Here is a 6,072-nt window from a genome sequence, read left to right on the forward strand (position 1 = left end):
ATTCAAGTGGTAATGTAAGTAAATATGGTCATGTCAAATTTTAAAATACCTGGAAGCAATAAGGATTTCCTCACTTCTGGGTTCTGAACTGTCATGCCCCGGCCGCTGTGGACGGGGATGAAGCTAATCCGGCACGGCTGCAAAGGTCACATTAGGGGTCTAATGGACCCCTAATATGTCCTTGGAGAGAACCTGTCACCACTAAGCTAGCAAGCATAGAGGGCTTGTTGGCATGTGTGCAAAAAAAACCGCTCTAACAGCGAAAGAGTTACAGGAGATCTGTGTTGAGAGAGCTTTGTGGACTGCCATCGCTGACCACCTCTACTGAATATTTTACTTGCTCGGTTGCCAAGGTGCCCCAATAGCTTCAGTACTTTTTTTTTTTTTTTTTTGTATAGCAAACCTGGAAGATTGAAGTTCTGACTCTGCTTGCACTTGTTTCTAAATAGGTCATTCAAACTAATAAAGCTAAAGACAACCAGGCAATGCATATATTTTAGAATAGGGTCATCAATGAACACTGTCCTATTTCTTTCATCACAGGTTTCCTTTCATTCTTTGTGCATATAGTTAAACTACTGCTGTTTTCAAACACTTAGTAAACATAAAAAAATTAGCAAAGAACAATCACAATTTTGAAAGGGGTAATACCTGTGAGCAGTGCATGTAACTTACTCGACCTGCAATACTGAACGAATGTCCCTCAGTAAATGTAGGCATATGGTTCACGTACAATCAAAAAGACCACAGTTTACCTTCCATGCTAGTGACTTTAGTAGATCTTCTTCTTTTCAGATTCTTTCTTTAATAGCTCAAGTGACTTTTGCTAAGTAGAGTTGTTTAAGTTATGTCCTGAGTATTGTAGTTTTTTTTTTTTTTTTTGTTTTTTGTTTTTTTTTTACCTTCCCCAATATTCCCATTCAGAGGACAGATACATTAATTTGTGTGCCTTCTGTAATGTTCTGTAGTTTCATTTTATATGTATTCTACAGTCTTGGGTATGGTGGTGTGCAGAGAGCAGTAACCTGTAGGTGCTATTTAGCCATCTGCTAATTTGACTATAGTAAAGTGAAATCTTGTTGGTCTTTGGGCTGTTCTGCTCTTAAGCCATCATCACTGCACAGCCTTTGTAAGCAACTTTGTTTTTCATATACCAGATGTTGGCATTTCATAAAGTTTGACAAATGTCATCTGTTTTCTACATGCTATGGTATCACTAAGAAACAGTTGCATACATTTTTGGCTGCACTTATCGTAAATAAATCAGCACTATGACCCATTTAATTACTGACTTTACTGAAAGGGCCTTATGCACAGTCGGTGTAATAAAAAATTGCTTTAGTGTTCAGACAAAACCCCTTTGTATTCATGCATTTGTCCATTTCCATTTTCTAAAGCTGGCCATACACCTAATAGTTTATCTGCAGATTTTCTATGGTCAGATGGCAAATGTGCAACAGATTCCTCCCATCTATGCTAAATAGTACCTGTACAATGCCTGCATCCAGTCAGCTTTTTCAGGTATTTTGAGAGCCAGCGTGGCCGACCAGCAAGATACTGGCCCAGTGGCAGATTCCTCCACACACACAGTTTAGTGTAGATGGAGGAATCTGTTGCACTTTTTCCATCTGACCATAGAAAAATCTGCAGATAACTGTAAGGTGTGTGGCCATCTTAGGATTGTGTCTCCAGTCTCCATCCAGATTATACAGATGTTTCACTTCTGATCAGAATGGTGGTGTCCAGCCTTAAATTGTATATTTTTTTATCATTGTCATTTTGGTTCTTTATTGTAAAATGTTTTGTTCTCTGCTGAAATGGCATATGTAAAATTTTAAAATGTCAAGTTATTAAAAATGTTCATCAGTTGTGTTTTTGCAAACAGTTTGTCCTGATTTTCAATGCCTTTGGTGGAAATGATTCAAAAGCATCCCTTTATGATCATGTTCTACATAGTCCATGATTATCTTCCACTACTTTCATCCACTTCTGCTCTCTTCCCTCCATCTTCCACACCCAGTCTTCTCTACATGATCACTGCTTCCATCCTTGCCTGCTTTCCTTCCCTCCATGATCATCCTCCACTCCTACCACCCACACCTGCACTTTTCTGCATGATCATCTACCAATGCTTCCATCCTTGCCCACTATGATGATCTTCCACTACTTCAATCCACGACTGTTCTGCTTCCTTCCATACTCCAATTCTTCAATCCATGCCTACCCTTCCTTCCTTGATCATCTTCCATTAGTTCCATCTACTCTCTATCCTTCCATGGTAATTTTCTCCCACCACCCACATCTGCTTCCCCCCCCCTATGATCATCATCCACTACCACCACCCATGCCCACTCTCCTTCCCTCCCATGATGATTTTGCACTGCTACCATCCACACCTGCTCTTTCTTAAGTAATCATATTCCACTATACTTTCATGCTTATCCACTTTCCTTCCCTATGTGATCAAGCCTATTAATGCCCTGTAAACGTGTTCTCCCTTCCTCTGTGATCATATCTCACTAGCTCTATTTCTGCCAGGTTTGCATCTACGCTTACTCTCCTTTCCTATGTGATCATATTCCACTACTTTAATGCTTGCTGTCCTTTTTTTATTTTGATTTTATATATCAAAGTAGTATACAAAACAAGCTACATAGGTAGTTCTTTGTATTAAACAATACACATTAACATAGGAGAATGCAACAGAAAATGTATGAACACCCCTAATCATTCCATTCATGAACGGGCATACATTTGATAGTTTATTGTAAACAGATGGTTTAGTCTTTTGCAGTTTTTGGTTCAATTCCTTAGCTTCTTCAGAGGGGCATTCTACATTGAGCAATACCATTGCCTTAACAAGACCTTAGCAGCCCTGTGCAAGATGTTCATATGCGCTGGATTCTTTGACTCAAGTACTGGTCAAGGGAACTCTTGTGCAAGAAGAGTCTTAAGAGAATGCCCCTTAACCCCTTCATGACTGAGGCCTTTTTTTCATTTTTTTTGTACCCATGTTATATTCCACATTTTAGGCCTGAAAATTACTTAAAAACCCCCCAAACATTATATATTTTCTGAATGCCAAGACCCTATAGAATAAAATGGTGGTAGTTGCAAATTTTTATGTTGCGCAATATTAGCGCAACTCCTTATTAAACCCCAATATTTAGTGAAAAATGTAATTAAATGCCCCAAAACACAACAAAATACCAATTTTTTTACTGAAATATAAAAGATGAGGTTACAACGAGTAAAACGATGCCCAACATACCCAGGTTACAAATTGCGTGCATCTGTAAAACGGCAAAAAACCCCAGTAACCCAAAAAGTCCATAGACGCTTTAAAAGCCCCCACAGGTCATCAATTTAGAGATACCCCAAAGTACTGGCCCTAGAATTATTGCTCTCCGGCGTGCGCGGCGATACCCAACATGTGTAGCGCGTTTGTCGTTTTCATACGTAGGCGTACGCGTGTTTACGGGGCGGGGGACTTTTACATTTTTTTTATTATTAGATTTATTTTATTTAAATTTCATTTAAAAAACTTTTTTTTTTACTTTACTTTGACTGCTATCACATGGGGGGGCTTACAAGCCCCCCCCATGAGTCAGTCACAAAAGGGGTTAAAGGCATTTTTTTGACACTTCCCTAGATACGTGCATCAAATAAATCACAGTGGGTGAGAGTACTCTTCTTCGCTAGAAGAAGGCTAGGCCACCCACGGGAAAAACTCAAAATTTGGAAGCTAAGAAAAGACCCTTTTTGTCTCTTTCAGGCCTTGGGCTCCAAGTCTAAACTGGGCATTACATTTTGCTGGAAAAAAACAGAGCTTGGGACCAAGCCCTCCTCACAGCCTGTCAGCCTTTGCAACCATCTGGTCCTGGGAAATTTCAGATCTCTGGGTCCAGAGTGTCATGTGCAGGGATACAAACGAGTTACATACCTTCCAATGTGCCGTGTTCCAGATAAAAGTGGGTGGTTCTATATGTTGCTTTCGATCAGTTGCTCCCTCAAGGCATCATATCCCCTGTGGAGGTAAGATTTTAAAGGAGAACTATGGGGTTAGGGCTTTTCCTCATACTTCTCCTTAGGGTAACGGGAGGGAACAAACTAGCGTCCTCCTGTCACCCTAAGCTCAGTATACCGCGAGCTACAGCTCGCGGTATACTGAGCCGCCGCAGCTGAAACGGATCCCGACAATTATGTCTGGATCCGCCCAGCTGCGTGAGTGACAGCTGCCTCTGCCTATCTAGAGGCAGAACCAGCTGTACCCTCCCCCGTCTGTTCCGCCAGTCAGCGCTGGAGGATCGGGAAGGGGTGAATCCAGCCCCTTCCCTGTCACGGCAGAGAGCTGTGACAGGATCGAGAGGTGAGCAAACGCCGGTATGTGTTTGCTCACTTCCCGATCTACTGAGCCGACCTGTGACAGTTTCATTGTCACAGGTCGGCTAGAACTATGAAGTGAGTGAAAAGCACTCGCCTCATAGTTCTCCTTTTTAAGGTTTCTATTAAACCCTTTTCATGTTTTTCAGGCCAAATTGGGGATTTTGCTTACATCCTGTATCTGAAAACATCACAATCACTTTCCAAGTACAAAATTTCTGTATGGAATGGGCCAGGTCTGTTTATGCATCCCTTTAGCAGGGGAAATTCTTAGGCATCCTTGATGTTTACTGAGGCTATCTGCACATCCCTATTTTCCTGTGACATCTGTGTTTTGCTGTGAGCATGCAACATTATCCACTTTAACAGTCACTGCAGCGGTTCAATAAAACCTTAACATTCTGAAGTCTGCCCTGGACCCATGCCATTGTAGTATCTGGGTCTAGTCTTGGACACAGCCCTTTCCAGCGTCTTTCTCCCAGAGGGAAAATTGTAGCACTATCAATGTCTGGACCCAGGAAAATAGCCTCTACACCTGGAGGTGTTCCAAACATTCTGCAACAGATGTGGACTGTCTGGCATCCAGGTTCAATAACAAACTGGACAGGTTTGTGGCAAGAGCACCAGACTGGCCCAGGAGAATGTGATACTTGGACATACTCGGACTCCTGGCAGGCTCTCTGTGGGCCCAGTCATTCTACTACAATGACTGGTTTGCCATCCTGATTCTCAGTCGTTGGCTTTAACAGCTTGGCTGTTGAAACTCTGGTCCTTAAAGGCAGGGACCTGCTCTTGAAGGCTTGTAAATAGACCTCTTGCAAGGTCGGTCATTGACCATTTCCATCTCAAGAACAACAGGTGAATTTAATAATTAGAATATTGTGCAAAAGTTCATTTATTTCACTAATGCAACTTAAAAGGTGAAACTAATATATGAGATAGAATGTTGTTCTATGTCCAATCCTTGTTTTATTGATTGCATGTAATATTCTAATTTTCTGAGATTGTGGATTTGGGGTTTTCATGAGCTGTAAGCCATAATCATCACAATTATGACAAATCACGGCTTGAACTATCTTGCTTTGCATGTAATGAGTCTATCTCATATATTAGTTTCACCTTTTAAGTTGCATTAGTGAAATAAATGAACTTTTGCACGATATTCTAATTATTCAAGTTTCACCTGTACTTTGTGGGACATATCCTTTCTCCAGTCTGTTCTGTGTCAGCGTCGAATCTTAAGCACATGAAGTGCCAAATCATGGCCCTGGTTCCAACGGCCAATTGCCACTAACGCCTTAGTTAAGGGTGTTGTTCACTTTTCACCCCCTATCTGTTACCCAGTGACTCTGTGGGATCTCAACCTGGTTGTCTCTCTCCAGAAGCTACCCTTTGAACTTATCAGGGATGGTCCCTTAGCTGACCTCTCTTACAAGGTGGCCTTTCTCATTGCTCTTACAGGCGGTCTCTGAGTTAATGGCTTTATCCTGTAAGGAACCTTAACTGCTGTTGCACAAGGATAATGTTGCTCTGAGGCCTAAGACCTCCATTCTTCCCCAAGGTGGTCTATTTCTATCTTAAACATAACATTTGTCCCTGCGGCACTGTCCGTCAGAGGGAATCTCTCTCTCTGACCAGCAGTTCTGGTATCGGAGCATAAATGTTCAGTATCGGTATCTGTGCATCCCT

Source organism: Nanorana parkeri, unplaced genomic scaffold, assembly GCF_000935625.1.
Source record: "Nanorana parkeri isolate BGI_ZX_2015 unplaced genomic scaffold, ASM93562v1 scaffold190, whole genome shotgun sequence".
Classification (NCBI taxonomy): domain Eukaryota; kingdom Metazoa; phylum Chordata; class Amphibia; order Anura; family Dicroglossidae; genus Nanorana; species Nanorana parkeri.